The sequence below is a fragment of the Lycorma delicatula genome, chromosome 3, assembly GCF_047948215.1.
Source record: "Lycorma delicatula isolate Av1 chromosome 3, ASM4794821v1, whole genome shotgun sequence".
NCBI lineage: Eukaryota > Metazoa > Arthropoda > Insecta > Hemiptera > Fulgoridae > Lycorma > Lycorma delicatula.
This window is the reverse complement of record NC_134457.1, coordinates 63011073-63029469: the sequence shown is the minus strand read 5'-3', so window position 1 is coordinate 63029469 and position 18397 is coordinate 63011073. Positions and strand designations below refer to the sequence as shown.

At 28.5% G+C, this 18397-nt stretch overlaps 2 protein-coding genes across 11 annotated transcripts in view; one reads left to right on the top strand and one right to left on the bottom strand.

Annotated features, from left to right (window-relative positions):
• Positions 1–10022, top strand: part of LOC142321651 (uncharacterized) — a 58168-nt gene extending 48146 nt beyond the window's left edge. For all 6 annotated transcript variants that reach the window (XR_012755689.1, XR_012755688.1, XR_012755687.1 and 3 more), the window contains one exon: positions 9712–10022. The gene's annotated coding sequence lies outside the window, so the exon portion shown is untranslated. The remainder of the gene's footprint in view (positions 1–9711) is intronic.
• A 1406-nt stretch (positions 10023–11428) lies between these two features.
• Positions 11429–18397, bottom strand: part of LOC142321653 (guanylate kinase) — a 55253-nt gene continuing 48284 nt past the window's right edge. For 4 of the 5 annotated variants that reach the window (XR_012755694.1, XR_012755695.1, XR_012755693.1 and 1 more), the window contains one exon: positions 11429–14724. The gene's annotated coding sequence lies outside the window, so the exon portion shown is untranslated. Of the gene's footprint in view, positions 14725–17700; positions 17804–18397 lie in introns of those variants that run through there. The other variant, XM_075359918.1, reaches the window with a different exon arrangement.

Genomic DNA, 18397 nt, shown 5'->3' with positions numbered 1-18397 from the left:
ACAGATATTGCAGAAATCCGTTTATATATATATATATATATATATATATATATATATATATAATATACGGTTGTATATTTAGATGAATATGTTAACACAACCCAGAAATCTAATATGTTTGCAAGTATTAATAACACTTATCAATTGGCATTAATATGTAGCTTGAAATTACAGTGACAGTTGTATTGTTTGGTTGTTATTTCTTATACGATAAATTGTATGAAGATTGTTAAAATATGATAAATTTACATAATTTGAAGAAACTGCTGTAGACCAACACATTACACAAATTAAAAAATCCAACTTGAATTATTTTTGTTTTAAAACTTTTTTTTTGCTATTGATAGCAACTTACTTTATAAAAATCTATTACATTCATATATTTTTATGAGGTCTTAATTTGTTATAACTGTAAAAATAAGATTAGCAGAAAATTAAATTTGGAAAATACGTATTTAATATTTTTAAGTTCAGTTTCTATTCATTAAAAAACAAATCCTCATTCAACAGTATTTTTTTTAATAAAAAAGTTATTAAAATTTGTTGCTGAATTTCTGTGTGAATAAATAACACTTAGTGAAACAAGATTCTTTCTTGATAACAGGAGAGTCTGAATGAATCAGCTGAATAACCAAAATAAAAGTTTCACTTATGGAAGGTGTAATCTCATAAAGTATAAAAATTATACTCAATATTTTATTACAAAATAAAAGTTTGATCTAAAGTTTAATATAAAACTAAAAAAGATTAAAAGATCTGAAATTTTTATCTAAATACAACATACTAAGATAAACCAATTAAAACAGTCAGGTTGCGAATAATTATGAGCAAGTTAATTTAAATACAAGTAAACATATTATGCAAATAACAATCACCTACAAGCAGTGCACCAAATATTATTGTGTTTTTGTTCTCACACCTCTGTGTCATGGTAATATATCTGTAGAATGGAATTATTATTGCTTTGTGTTGGTAATGATAGACAGTAGAACACTGATACATTATTCACAAGTATGAAACCTGTATTATGACACTGTTATATGTATATGAAACCTGTATCAGCAGATTTGCAGAAGTTATATTACATAGAAATTTGGTAACAATCTCTGATCTCTCATGTAACTGAGAAGGCTGTATTTCATTTTATGCTTGCCAGCATGAATATTATATGAAATCTATTATACTTCGAGCCAACAAAGTGACAATTTTCAAAATATTAATTATCAATTCCTACATCTGTATAAACAAATTGTACAAAAAATGAATTTTCAGAATTTATATTTCTGCATAATGCAAGTAAAAAATTAATTTATCTCCATTAATTTTATTATTGTTGACATGGAAAGAGAAGTCATGATTTATAGTAACTTAAAAAAAATTGCTTTAAACATTACAAAGATCAAGGAGTAACAAAAACTTTTAATTTTACATTCTTATACAGAGTGATTCAAAACTTTACAGAAAATTCTCGGGAGCTGATTCTACAGCTAAAAAAATTCATGTAAACATAGGCTCAAAAATGCTTCACTAGCAAGGCTAGTGAAAGATTTTACCCGAATTTCAGTTTCCCCTGGTGAAAGGATCACTTCCTGAAATTCTGGTTTTAAATCACTCTCTATATTAAAACCTTTATGATCTGAAAAGAATAGTATTTGAATTGATTTTAATATTATAATCCCCTTTCTATGAAGTTTCAGTTTGAGCTGTAATGATTATATCGAGAAAGGGATGTTGCATCATTTCAGTCTTGTAATAGTTTTTAATATATGAAAGCTACATTTAAAAAGATGAATAGTTCATAAGATAAAAGTTGTCTATTGCTGTATAACTGCATACTACATGAGATCAGGTTTGGCGATAATTATTTAAAAAATGTAATCTAAAGATCCGACTGTTTGTTCTTCATAGAATGTTCATAAAAATATGCCCATACAGTGTTAAACTGAATTTAATTGCATTACAACTATTTTCATCCAGTATTAACAAATACTTCCACCAATGCTGTAAAACAGGCACTTTTGGCTTTACCTGTAAAATATTTCAATTTAAATGGGAAAAAAGTTTTTAAAGACAATCAGCACATCAAGAGCTGTTCTTGAATTTTGAGGATAAATGATCAACTAAGTTCATATACCTCCTTGCAGTTTATCTGCTGGGCCTGCTATACCACGCTATTTGTTTATTAATTCTGGAGTCAGATCAACTAGTGAAATAATTAGCAACATCACATTAACAGTAAGTGTAATAGCTGCTATCTTGTTTGCAAATTTTCTTTATTAGAATGCTTTGTTACTTCAGTTATATTGTTTTTAAAATGCATGATAGTTAATATCCTAAAAGTATTATACTTATTAGGTACTATTTTCTGTTGTTAGGTATATTTCTAAAACGAACCAAGATAATCCTACAAGTTAATCAACTTTTAAATGCATTGTTTTAGTACATTCAGTCTATAAAAAATATACTCATGTCTAAAAATTAAATTAAATTTTAAAAATTGTTCAATTTAATTTTTAGACAGTTTTAGTCCACTAGCTAAGTGGACAGCAAGTAGAAAATGTATTTTAATCATGCTATCAATCTTTATGAATCTGAATACCAATATAAACCACACTGACGATTTCCGTAGAATTTTTATATGTTTGAAAAGCATATTGTCAAGTATTTCCATGAAGAAATCTCCAAGAGCAAGTTTACCCTACTAAAAGTTGCAGAATGTTTCAGTATTGTGTTGCTGGAAATTTCATGGGTATAATGATGTCATTGTTTAGAAAACTCCATATTTTTGGATATGTACTGCAAAACCCAAAATCTTTTTTTCTGTACCAGTATGTTTTGAAAATTAAGCAACTTATACAGATTTCTGTTATTCAAAATACCTTCTTCCCACACTCACAGTTGATATATTTTTGTAGAAAATATTTTTGACATTCAAAAAATTAATCAATGAATAACATTGCAACTGGCAAAATTAGTGAACAATACTATCCTTTATTTACCACCATACTGCAACAACCTGGCAAACAATGGAGAGTATGGCAATATTTTAAAAACTTTCATTATTAAATATTTATTCTGCCAATAATAAATTCGGTCAAGTTTGTTAATGGCAATTAACCATGATTGACATAATTGCGTGAAAATGGAGAACGTTTTTAAAAAAAATTATCGCTATAACTTGCATATTAAGTAATATATCAAATTCATTTAAGGTTCCTACTATTCATTGGATAAGGACCCAAAAGTTATATAAGAAATGTTTTTTGATATCACCTAACATTAGCCCAGATGGTGGAAAAAATGCGGTTTTGAAGACACAAAAAATCATACCTCCGTTAATAGGCAGAGTATCAAATCAGATTAAAGTGGTCGTTAGTCCTCTAAACATTACCTAAAAATTCTGCCTGAAATAATTTTTGATATGACCAACCCTTACAGCAAGGAATGAACAAAATGTTGCTGGAATTGTAAGAAGATTGGGCTTGTCATATGCTAAACATACGACAAGCTTTTTTTCACATCCAACCATTGTTGTATTGAGTAAATTTGAAGTTAATCATAACTTTAAAAAATGAAATGTTAGATGAAATCTTAAAAAAAAATGAAATATTGCTCAATTCAAACCAACTTTTTTTCAACATGTTCTATTTGAAGAACATCTAAAAAACATTAATGTTGTCAAAGATATTCAGATCATGTACAAGCTTGGCCAAAATTAATATTAACATTATCTTTATTGAATTACAGACTACCACATTTATATGCTAGCACATCTTTTTCTTATTTACAGATTATTTATTTGTACTTGTTTGTTCATTATATGGTCAGTAACCTTTTGATTCAGTAAAGATAGAATTGTTATCTTATATAATATGGACTGTATATGATTTATTATATGAATCCAACCAAAAAAATCTATAAAGTTTATTAATGTCATTTTGTAATTACTGTGAGAATCCTATCATAAAGAAAAATTCAATGTTATATATCTAACAACCTCCTCTATGAATCATGAGACCTTGCCGTTGGTGAGGGGGCTTGAGTGCTCAGGGATACAGAGTAGCTGGACCGAAGGTGCAACCATATCGGAGAGGTATCTGTTGAGAGCCAGACTAAGGAATGATTCCTGAAAGAGGGCAGCAGCTCTTTCAGTAGTTGTTAGGGGCGTGAGTCAGAATGACTTAAACAGCCATATCAACATCACTCAGTCCTCTGAGTACTGAAACTACAGCTGCTTTTTTTCCAAGAAAATGTAGCTCTCTGCATTTTCAAATAGCAATGATCGAGGCGCCTTCCTTGGTAAAATATTCCGGAGGTAAACTAGTCCCCCGTTCGGATCTCCGGGTGGGGACTACTAAGGAAGGGGTCCCAGAAAACTAAAAAATAACATTCTACGAGCTGGAGCGTGGAATGTTAGAAGTTTAAAAAAGGTTGGTAGGCTAGAAAATTTAAAAAGGGAAATGGATAGGATAAATGTGGATGTAGTAGGAATTAGTGAGGTTCGTTGGGGAAGAGGAAGGTGACTTTTGGTCAGATGATTATAGAATAATTAACTCAGCTTCAAATAATGGGCAGGCAGGAGTAGGTTTCATAATGAACAAGAAGATAGGGAAGAGAGTAGAATATTTCAAAACGCATAGCGATAGAATCATTGTAATAAGGATAAAATCAAAACCTAAACCGACAACGATTGTTAACGTCTATACGCCTACAAGCGCCCATGATGATGATGAGGTAGAGTGTATATACGAAGAGATTGATGAAGCAATTAAACATGTAAAAGGAGATGAAAATTTAATAATAGTTGGAGATTGGAATGCAAGCATTGGAAAAGGCAAGGAAGGAAATATAGTGGGTGAATATGGGCTGGGCAAAAGGAATGAAAGAGGGGACCGACTTATAGAGTTTTACACGAAGTATAATTTAGTAATTGCCAACATCCAATTTAAAAATCAAAATAGAAGAATATACACTTGGAAAAAGCCAGGTGATACTGCAAGGTATCAGATAGATTATTATATCATGGTTAAGCAAAGATTTAGAAATCAACTCGTTGACTGCAAAACTTACCCTGGAGCAGACATTGATAGCGACCATAATTTGGTGACAATGAAATTTAGATTGGGGTTTAAAAACTGAAGAAAAGGTGTCAGATGAATCTGTGGAATTTAGAGAAGCTTGAGGAAGAGGTCTGAGTAAAAAAGATAAGGTAGAAAATGTAGAAGAAGAATGGGAGAATGTTAAAAAGGAAATTCTTAAATCAGCAGAAGCAAACTTAGGCGGAATAAAGAGAACTGGTAGAAAACCTTGGGTTTCAGAAGATATATTGCAGCTGATGGATGGACGTAGAAAATATAAGAATGCTAGTGATGAAGAAAGTAAAAGGAACTATCGGCAATTAAGAAATGCTATAAACAGGAAGTGCAAACTGGCGAAAGAAGAGTGGATTAAAGAAAAGTGTTCAGAAGTGGAAAGAGAAATGAACATTGGTAAAATAGACGGAGCATACAGGAAAGTTAAGGAAAATTTTGGGGTACATAAATTAAAATCTAATAATGTGTTAAACAAAGATTGTACACCAATATATAATACGAAAGGTAAAGTCGATATATGGGTGGAATATATTGAAAAGTTATATGGAGGAAATGAATTAGAAAATGGTGTTATAGAGGAAGAAGAGGAAGTTGAGGAGGATGAAATGGGAGAAACAATACTGAGATCTGAATTTAAGAGAGCATTAAAAGATTTAAAGGGCAGAAAGGCTCCTGAAATAGACAGAATACCTGTAGAATTACTGCGCAGTGCAGGTGAGGAAGCGATTGATAGATTATACAAACTGGTGTGTAATATTTATGAAAAAGGGGAATTTCCGTCAGACTTCAAAAAAAGTGTTATAGTCATGATACCAAAGAAAGCAAGGGCAGATAAATGTGAAGAATACAGAACAAAGTTTAACTAGTCATGCATCAAAAATCTTAACTAGAATTCTATACAGAAGAATTGAGAGGAGAGTGGAAGAAGTGTTAGGAGAAGACCAATTTGGTTTCAGGAAAAGTATAGGGACAAGGGAAGCAATTTTAGGCCTCAGATTAATAGTAGAAGGAAGATTAAAGAAAAACAAACCGACATACTTGGCGTTTATAAACCTAGAAAAGGCATTTGATAACGTAGACTGGAATAAAATGTTCAGCATTTTAAAAAAATTAGGGTTCAAATACAGAGATAGAAGAACAATTGCTAACATGTATAGGAACCAAACAGCAACAGTAATAATTGAAGAACATAAGAAAGAAGCCGTAATAAGAAAGGGAGTCCGACAAGGGTGTGTTCCCTGTCTCCGTTACTTTTTAATCTTTACATGGAACTAGCAGTTAATGATGTTAAAGAACAATTTAGATTCGGAGTAACAGTACAAGGTGAAAAGATAAAGATACTACGATTTGCTGATGATATAGTAATTCTAGCCGAGAGTAAAAAGGATTTAGAAGAAACAATGAACGGCATAGATGAAGTCCTACGCAAGAACTATCGCATGAAAATAAACAAGAACAAAACAAAAGTAATGAAATGTAGTAGTAATAACAAAGATGGACCACTGAATGTGAAAATAGGAGAAGAAAAGATTATGGAGGTAGAAGAATTTTGTTATTTGGGAAGTAGAATTACTAAAGATGGTCGAAGCAGGAGCGATATAAAATGCCGAATAGCACAAGCTAAACGAGCCTTCAGTAAGAAATATAATTTGTTTACATCAAAAATTAATTTAAATGTCAGAAAAAAAATTTTTGAAAGTATATGTCTGGAGTGTCACTTTATATGGAAATGAAGCTTGGACAATCGGAGTATCTGAGAAGAAAAGATTGGAAGCTTTTGAAATGTGGTGCTGTAGGAGAATGTTAAAAATCAGATGGGTGGATAAAGTGACAAATGAAGAGGTATTGCGGCAAATAGATGAAGAAAGAAGCATTTGGAAAAATATAGTTAAAAGAAGAGACAGACTTATAGGCCACATACTAAGGCATCCTGGAATAGTCGCTTTAATATTGGAAGGACAGGTAGAAGGAAAAAATTGTGTAGGCAGGCCACGTTTGGAATATGTAAAACAAATTGTTAGGGATGTAGGATGTAGAGGGTATACTGAAATGAAACAACTAGCACTAGAAAGGGAATCTTGGAGAGCTGCATCAAACCAGTCAAATGACTGAAGACAAAAAAAAAAAAAAATATATAACAAACATATAAAAATTTGGAAACGCTTTTTAATTATTTTTGTTAGCTTCATAAAATATAATTTATTCCGTGCAGAGAAAAGTTATTTGCCATCAGAAATTTTATTAATTTTTTCCAACTCATTATACCTGATGTCACTTTTGTGAAGAAAGATTATTTTTTCATTGCTAATATGTTGATTTAATAATACTGGTACAACATTGAAAATGGAACAATCTTTCTCAAATTATATTACTGAAAACAAAAATGCCCACTGAAAAAATTTATGCTACTTTCACAATTAGTTAAAACTATTAAACTGGACACATTTTACTAGTTTATTATGTGACTGTAGGAGACCAATGGTACAGAACTTTTTACCCTTGTTTAGCATCCAGGAATTATCATCAGATATTACTTCAAAGGATGAATGAGAATGATATGTATGAGTGTAAGTGAAGTGTGTAGTCTTGTACAGTCTCAGGTTGATTAGTGAACATACACATGATTAAAAATACAATAAATTTTGTCTACCCATTCATTGACCTTCATCTCGTTTTCCTATCCCTCCTTTCATGCACTTTACTTATTTGATTTACATAAAATTTGCTTAACGAGACTATCCATTTTAGAGGGTCTGAAAAAAGTTGAGTGAACAACAATTTTTTTTTGTCATATGCACCATAGTAATCTTACTATCAATTTACACTTAAACTTCATGTATAAGTAACAAGTAAAAAATAAGATGAAAATGGAGAGTGCACTTTCATAAATAAGTAAATAATAATGAATTTATAAATAAATGTTTTATTTAGGTTGATATGTATTTACAATATTTAGGTTGTGCTACTTTTCAAATAAAACAGGAATTGTCTCATTATTTACCAGAACCAACAGGAAATGTGGAAAACCTTTTCCAGAGCAGCTTCACAACATACAAAATTAATGATAAAAAACTGGAATGGCTTGTATATTTTAATTTAGTTATCATTATACCATCTGATTTATAAGATAAAATTATATTTAAACTTATCATTGATAGCATTCAATTCTATACCACACGATCACATTATGTAAGTCTAGCAGTGCTAGATGATGATGTTTTAATAAAATATATAGCGTACAGGTTCAGCTGATTACATCTATCCTATAAAATTACTAAAGGTTTTGAAGGGTATCATTTACAAAGTGAAAAAAACCATCTACTGAAATTCATCAAAACTTTAATAATATAATGAATTGATCTTAATTTGTTTAAAAATATTTACTTCTAAAGTTATGTTTTAAATAAAATTATAAGTAATACAGACAAATTTGTTTTAAAATGTGAAAATCTATACACAATTAAGTTAGTTGTAAGTGAAGATACCCGTGTATGAATGTAAATGAAGTGTAATCTAACTTGCAAATAAAGTGTAGCATATTAACTTTGGTAGATGTTTTGTTGTGATAATTTGAATCCATCAATTTTTTATAAGTGATGACATTAATTCTTTCTTCTGGTTCACTATTTTATTTTAACTACAAATGGATTCTAACTCTTTCATGAGATTTTTATTTATTTTATTTTTCACACTGCGTTGAGGTAGTATGTACTAGGCAAACACAGAAAAAATGTTACAAAATGAGATAATAATTAGACTTGCTTACTTTGAGAATAATGATGCCCATTTTACAACCATTCCCACTGGTGAACAGACTGATAAGAGCTGAATATTCACTTTATTTTGGTGTATTTATGAAGAGTGAATCGGAGAATAGAGAAGTTTACAGCAAAGGATGTCAACAAAGGATGGTTGGTTGGCCTATTAGTTAATTTAGCAATACAGGGAAATGTAGAAGATAAAGGCCATAGAGGAAGTCAGACTAAAATGTATAAAACAGATAATTGAGGAAGTAATTTGCTAAATCTCCTAAAGAAGCAACATAGTTAAGTTAGTTTTAAAATCAGCAAAGAACAAAACGAAAGAGAGAATAGCATCAAACCAATTGATTAATAACTCCAAAAAAATTATGTAGGCTTGTACATTTACCGATATCCTAATAAAAAAGACAGTTGGAAACACCATTTTACTATTAATTTTCCCTACTAAGCCAGACATGGGAAGTATCTTATTCTTGAGAAAAAAAGATTGTAGCCAAAAACTATATGCTGTTTTTTAGTCCTGTCAGGTCACCAACCTACTACAATTATGCTTATGAGATCTAAGAGACCAAGAGTTTTATCTTGTATTCTGTAATATACTATATTATAGAATATAGTGTAATAATAATATAGTATATTGTGGGGTTTTTTGCTAAATGACAGAGCAAATAATTTCAAAGGAAGTATCCAAGTTAATAATTGAATTCAGAGATATTCCATTTCCATTTCAGAGATATTTCATTTGATTTAAATGATTGTTGTTTATCCTAGATTATTCTAGACAGAACAACAGAATATTTCAGTACACAATTAAATTGTATTGTAAAATTCTAACAGTTTTCTTTTCAATATTTCAGGACGGCTTGCCTGCCCTATTCAGTTGTATCCGACAGTGGTAAAAGTTCCTGGTATGATTCCAAGTACACTTAAATTTACAATTCCTCTCTACTACAATAATCCAGGAGTTGCTATCACTGCATATTGTTACCACAGATACTACTTATTTTTGAAAAAAGATTAAGAAATAGATATGATTACATAAAAACAACTTAATGGGGTAAATAAAATCAAATTGGGATAACATTTTTTTATTACAGGTCTTTATTTAAGTGAAGGGTAGAAATTAATCATTTCATCGAGCAAAATAAAAATAAGTTCTTTTTGGTTATATTTGAGAGATTCATTTTTCATATGTAAAAAAAAAAACAAATACTGATTTCTTTAAAAACAGATTATTCAGATGTCAGCAACTATTATTAGAAACAATTTAATTTCTTAAACATCTGATTTTTTAAATATTTACACCTCATCCTCATCACATTGTAACAGGAGGGGGGGGTTGCTTATTGTTCCCTAGTTGAGCAGATTGCAACATACACATTTTTATACACAAATTTGAAATGTGTGCTGCGATCGAAAATCCTGCCAGTTGTTAGGTGCGGTCTGCGATTCGTTTTTTGTTGGTAAAAAACTTAAAACCAATAGAAATTCATCGAGAACTGTGTGAAGTGTACGGGAACAACGTAATGAGTGAAAGTTCTGTCAGGAAGTGGTGCATTCAGTTTAAAAATTGCCGAACAAACGTTCACGATAAAGTGAAGAGTGGTCGTCCGAGCATTGTGACTGACGATCTGGTCTCCAAAGTTGACGAAAAGATTCGTGAAAACTGTAGTTTCACAATAACTGAGCTTTCTCTATGTTTCCCACAAGTTTCACAGACTTTATTGTTTGAAATTGTTTCACAGAAGCTAGGCTCTACCACAAATGACGATGAGGAGCTCCAAGTACGGGTCACTGAGTGGTTGAGATCACAGGTGGCAGAATTCTATGACACAGGAATTTCAAAGCTTGTCCACCGCTATGATAAGTGCCTGAATTTGTATGGTGATTATGTTGAAAAGTAGTATTATAGTCCCTCTTTCACATGTATATAATAAACATTTTTTCTTGTACTTGGTTTTTTAAAATTCCAAAACATTTACTTTCTGAATAGCCCAAGAAAAATAAAGAAACAAAAAACTGGTTTTTTCTAATATTGCCGACCATCAAATAGTGAATAAACATTCTATTAATGACTTAGAAACTAACTGGAAATAATGAAAAGAAAAAAATTAAAAAATTGGGCATTTTAGAGACAGAAATTCAGCTTAATCAATCAGCAGACAGAGTTTAATAGTGATAACTCTTATCAAAGCTGCTACAGATGTATGTATGTTTTAATGTGTAATTAATTTTTATTTTAATCAACTGATGAGGAAATTCCTCAAAATCACTTTCATTATATAGAAAAGAAGAAGAAAAATTTTAAAGTAAGAGCTCTTATTGATTTAGATAAAATGTACTAACATACACATACTTAATTGCTTATATGTGAACAGAAAACTCCATCAAGAACTACCTTACAACAATGTTAACAGACAACCATGTAGGCTTACACTGCAAGATCAGTATACACAATTAGTTATTATTTATTATTTCTGTTAGAAATAGAAGTATTTCTAGCAGGGGTCCCACATTCGAATCCCATATTCCCAAATACAAGGTTTAAAAAAAAAATTTTTTAACACACACAAATAGTATACATACATTTATTTCTACATTACTGTAAATTACAATTAGTAAGATTTGTATTAAAAATTATACATGCATATTACAATTATTAAAATAAAATGCAACGCTGTTAAAGCAATTTTATGCCCTGCAATTTACAAAAAAAAAAAATGGTTCTTTTCATAAACTGCACTTGTTTAAATTGCACAAATAGTCCCACTTGTTAAATCGCAGAAAATTTGATTCTCTTTTAAGATTCTGATAAACAGAATTGAAAAGTATTTTTAATAAAGCTTAATAGATTATTTTAACCTATATTTTTCAAAATTGAAGCACATAAAATATAATGCACAAAACAAATAATCTAAATTAAAATTAGGAAGACTCTTCTTATTAATTTTAGTTTTATATATATATATATATATATATATATAACTAAAGAATATAAATATTTTATATTAAATATATATATATATAATTATTATTATTAATATTTAATACTAGAAATTATAATTAATTTGAATATAAAATATTTATATTTTTATACAAGGTAAAATATGGTATATTTAAAAAGAAATGAAACTATTATAATAAAGAATAATTGTATGATTATTAATTTAAAAAAAATCATAGATCTGTAGAATATAAATGAGAAATAGTTTAACTATAAATAGTTTTTTGTGGTAGAAAGGATGATTTCAGTAAATTCCTATCAACTTGAGTGGCTAGCAGTGCTGCTGGCTAACACCATTTCTATGCCATCTCATTATTGCCACATAGTTTATTTAATCCTCTCAGGTCAAATGGCCAGACTGTTGACCATTAATAATGTTTTTGCTCTTTAATGTCTCTGTTTAGTGATGAAACCTTGTGGAGCTGAACTATATAAAGTTTATCTTTGAAAGGTTTGTAGCATTGAATAAAGTTTGAAGATAAAGTTTATGTTCTGCTCCTTAGTGTGGTACCATATGCTGTGTTGTGCTATAGCTGTGTTTACATTCTGTGATTAACTATTTATTAGGCTTTAGAAATAGCTAAATTACACATATCTCTTGATGAAATAAGAAATGAATTGGACTATCAAGAGAGAAGTTTTCAGTGTAGTGATTCTGATCATTTAAGTGATATAGATACTAATATTGGTGAACAGTTTGAATGAGAGATTTTCAGTAAACTTTGTGAAGATAATTTATTACTATGTGATTTTGGTCAATAGTGATAATGAAGAATATATTTTAAATGAAAGTGCATCTAACAAAACTAACAGGAAAATAATGTACAAATTAATAACAAGAGAATGAAGAAGAAAGAGAAGATAGTGGTTGGCGAGAATGGTCTACAAATGACATGGAGTTCTAATTTATCTGGGTATATAATGGTGACTTTCAACCCCCTTGAGGTTCAAGATCATAGAGCAAGAATATTTTCAGTTATTTTTCACTATTTTATTAATAAAAATATTAAATAAAATGAACTGATATGCTACGGAGGAAATAAAAAAAAATACTCCTTTATGAAAAAGGAGTATTCATTCCATCTGTATGGTGGTCAAGGAAACCTGTAACATTTCCCAAAATAAAGGCTTTTTTACGATTTTGATAAATAAGGCAGAACTAGATGATTATTTCTCAAACAACCATGTAAATTATCAACCTTTTTTAAACACATTTTCTAAGGAGAGGTTTCAGCAAATCTTTTGGAATCTCCATGCAAGTCCATGGAGTCTCCATGCAAGAGCTGTAGGAGGGGTTAAGGAGGTAAGAGCACTTACAAAATGCTGCACCTTACAATCTGACAGAGAATGATGTATGGCCAGCAGTGCTGGCCACCCGAGTGCGCAAAGGATTAAAAAAAATCACATATGAGGCAGTCTTGAACTATGACAAATGACGAGACAGTTAAGCACTTCACCAGCAAGATTCAGTGCAACAGTAATACAGAAAAATGAATGAAAATGTTCCACATTAACTTTTACTATAGTAATTGAATTTACTACACACATCAATATATGTGGCAAATATATGATTGTAAACATTTCACCTCAAGGGATATTTTATTTACAGAAACACTACAAAATCAAAACTAGAAAAAAACAATTATGCTAGTTTTGGAAAATTCATATATGAAAAAAAAATATGTAAATTAGTATTTTAAGGAATATTCATTTTTAAGCAATAGAAATATTGGCAGATACATACTTGGTAAGTAACTTTTTCATCCAATCATTCTATCAATTTCATATTCCTATTAAATATAAGTGCATATATACATCAGTAACTTATGTAGATAAACAGAGTGCAAATACGCATTTGTGCACCTAAAATCCATCATTGCTATCAACAAGCATAAACTATAGATGCTAATATTTTCAATTCATAAATTCTACAATTACTGGTAAGTAAATAAATATTTAACAACATTACAAACAAAACTGATATTTATAAAGTCTAATTAAAAACAAATTAAATAATCAAAATTCACTTTCATAAATATCATCATACTTTTCACAGCCTATCAAAATAAGTACAGCACTACATTTAAACAAACAAAACAAAAATATTAATATAAAAACAAAAATAGAAAACTTTAATATACTAAACGCATTATGCCCTATTTTGTACCTTCTCCAGACATATAGTATCAGCTGAAATAAGCAGTCTGGTTTTTTTTTATCACATAACAATAATAAACATGAAAGATAACAAACAGATTTAATATTTTTAAAAATGAATATTTTTTTAAATGCTATAAAATTTGTGTTTCATGTAAAACTAAACTTTTTTAAAGTTGTATTTAATTATATTATATTATATACATTAACATATTGTTAATGTATTTCATGAAAGATTACAGACTTTTTTTTTTCTTAAGTCAACTTTATACTAATTTCTTTTTACATATATTCTAATATGGATATACTGAGAATACTATAAATTTTATTTACACTTTTAGCAGAACAATAAGTTAATAGTTTTAAAAAATACATAAATAAATGCTTACAAAATATGCTATTTAACAGTTAAATATGAAAATGCAATGATCAACAAGTTGTATTAAATCTATAATTACAATTTATTTGATAATTTCATTACTAGTAACTTAATGGTGAAATATATATTTTCTTTTTCTGTTTAGCCTCCGGAACCACCATAAGGTGTAATTTCACAGGATGAATGTTCTTTTCTCAACTGTATTTGATGGTTTTATAAAGAACATAAAACTAATATGATACTTTATTTTTATTTTTTTTAGTTGTTAAATGCTGTCTAACATATAAACACAACCATCAAAATTATAAAATAATAATATTTCACAGTAACCTGCAACAAAAGAATAACACATCCATTTAATTTATTAAAAAAATACTCAGTACAACCTAGCATTATCTTAATTCAAGAAATATGCTAGAGATTTTAAATCTAGTTGGGAAATTTTACTTTCAAGCAAAAAAGAATTTCTATCTCATTATAAAGATGTGTCTATGGCAACAAGTTTATACCGAACTCAATAGTGAACGTCAATGGGGGAATTTTTTATATAAAAGTTCAGAAGTAATTATATTAAATAACATTACCATGCATAATGTAATATGATGTTTGATACAAACACTATATAGCTTAGCTTTTTTTACTATATTTAAATTTTCTAAGCATATTTTTAACACAGCAAAATCAGCATAGACAAATTTGAATGAAATTTTAAGCATAAATTTGAACAGTTATGAAAATTAAAAAAATATGGTAACTGAATAAACTGTCGAAAAAACCCTTCACAAAAGGTACATATTGTCTTGATATACACTATGATAGACAATATTCTCTTAATCCAGTTTAGATATGTTGATATACAAGTAACTTCACACAGTATTGTGGGTTATTTTTAATAATACTGCATAATTATACATTGCTTGAAACAATAATTAATCATCTCAGTACGTGTTAGTTTAATAAATGAATATAAATGGTCACTCCATTTGAAGTGTCCCAAAAAAACATATGCTGGCTGCTTGACAAATTCAAAAAAAAATTGAAACACCCACTTGTTTCCTACATGTTTCAGGACCTTAAGACTATCTTTTTTAAATTTTTTATTTAAGCAGTATACCTAGGGCAGCCATTTTTGTTACAGTACGCATACCTATTTTTGTGATTCTTAGGGTTTACGAGAAAAAAATCATAACTAAACAACTAACTATTGGTCCTGGAAGGATGAAACAAGCAATTTATTCATATTTCTTCAAGGTAAAAGACTGATCCAGTACCACTGGATCAATCTTTTATCTATCTCTCTTCTTTATATGACAAAATTACCAATAAAGTTGAACATGAGAAACGGTGGAATTTCATTTCTGGTATTTTTTTCAAGAGGCAGAAATGGCATATACAGTTTTTTTTACGTGTTGGTATAAGTTAGTAGTTTTACAATAAATAATATTAATGGTGATATACTTATCGCTGAAATTTATGGATTTTTGAAAAGTAATTTTTTTTAAATATTCAAATTTTATGGTAAGTATATCACCATTAATATTATTTATGGTAAAACTATTAACATATACCTACATATAAAAATATTAAACTGTGTACGTTATCCCTGCCTCTTAAAAAAATTACCAAAAGTGAAATTTCACTGTTTTTCATGTTCAAATTTAAAGGTAATATTAAAAAATATGAATAAATTGCTTTTTGTTTTATCTTTCCAGGACCAATAGTTTTTTAGTTATAATTTTTTCCATAAACCCTTGCAATCACAAAACTAGGTGTGCGCACCATAACGGAAATGGCCACCACAATTAAACTGCTTAAATAAAAAATTTTAAAAAGATTTAAAGTCCTGAGACATGTAGAAAACAAGTGGATACACGCTTATTTTTTTGGAATTGGTCAAGCAACCACACCCTTGTGGGTCACTTCAAATGGACTGACCCAAATATTAAATCCTTTTATCTTAAAAAAAAACTAAATATTGCAGAAATAACTTAGCAATAACAAGAGATAAAATTTTGACTCGAAAAACAGCAAATGTAAATAAAAGATGCAAACAGATGATTCCAGATGAAATATAAAGCACAGTAACGAAGAAATTAGAAATATAATTTGCAAAATGATTGAGTGAACTGGACAGGAAAGATACCAGACTATTTAAAACAGTGATATGAAAAATTAAAATGCAGTGTAATTACAAATAAACTAGAAACAATATGAAGACTAAATGAAGAAGCAGAAGTGCTGTAAGTTAAGTACAATATGAAGTAATGAAATGATTTTTAATATTGCAATGCATACATGGAATAGCAGCAAAATGGACTGCAGTGTGATGATCAGACCTTAAACAGAAAGGCTGCATGCCAAACAATTATGAAAATGTTACAGCAGCAGAACAAAAATCACAATTTTTTAAATAAAAGCTAACATGAATTAACTAATAAGTAGGAAAATAAAAAAATGAATAGTTAAGTAACTTATTAAATGTAACATCAAAAACACAACATTAAACAAAAAACATACATCTATAATGTTTTTCTATAAACAGCAGAAATTTAATAACAGATGATATCTTACTGTAAAATATAATTTTTCAAGGTATGCTAAAATTATAAATATTAACAGTTATTAAAAGGTGAATAAGCTCTGGATTTACTGACTACTTGCTGATCACAACTGAATTTATCAACAGCAGTCAACTGTATCTGTTTAAAATTTCAAAACTTAATTAAACAACTAATTACCAAATATATTTTTATTTTAAAGTTAACATTCAATACAGCTGATATTTTGTAAAGATAAAAACAGAAGTGGTTTTAATGAAAATTTTGCAAATTAAATTTTTTGAATAATATTAAAGATACAGAAATTACAACATGGCTTTAAGATTTTGCCAAAAAGTTTTATAAATACTTTTTTCAGTTTTTATACTTAAACCTTCTACAGACTGTAGATGAAAAAATGTGAACATGCTCGGACTTCCATATTAAAAGAATAATAATAATTTTTTTTTTTGTTTTTTTTCTACAAAATTAACGAAACAGCAAAATGATCAGTTATCTATATTTATAAAAATGTCCTTTTAAAATATATACAAAAAAGAGAAAAAATATACAAAATAAAATAATTATTCTAATTGTAATCAATGTAACACGTTAAATTAATTATCAGTACATAAACTAAAATAAATCTACACAGCTCTTTTCAATCACAAAAAAGACATTACAGATAAGAGATTTTTCTAGAGCAAGTAGTAACATTTTCTAAAATAAACTAATAAAAAGCTGTGCTATCTTCTTCAGAGAGTTAGAATGACTGAATCCAAGAAAATAAAAAGTAATTTGATTTTTTCAAGTTTTGTAAATTTCTTTAAATATGGCTTTATACATATTGTACAGTTCCATTCAAAAGAAAACTAAAACATACAAACACAATGCACATAGAGGAAAATTTTTAACAAAACAGAAAAACGGTTTATTTAAAAATAAAAAAAAAAGACAGTGAATCAGCCAGCCATAAAACACATTAAAAAAGTGTTAGTCTTAATTTTGTGTATTTTTCTTAATTCCTCTCTCCTATTTTAATTAGTTATTTTTTAAATATTTTAAAATGTGATTAATTTGGTTTATATAATTTTTTATATTTATCATATATGTTTTTATCAATTTTTTCTATTATTTTATTTGTGTAACTATATTTTACACAATTATTAGTTTTAGTTATAAACTAATAATCTTAATCTTAGGTAATAACGCCAATCTTTGTGTTATGTTTTTGGTGTTGTATTCTATTGTAGTTACCTTGGTATTTTTTATTCTCCTTTTTATAAATTTTTCTATAATTTCATCATCAAAACCATTAAATATTGCTATTTGTTTTATTTCATATATTTCTTTGTTAAGTTTATTTTTATTTTATATAATGAATAGCTATTCTAAATATAATGTTTTGATATTTTTTTATTTTTGTGACCATGGGTGGTTAATTTCAATGTATTATTATATTATTT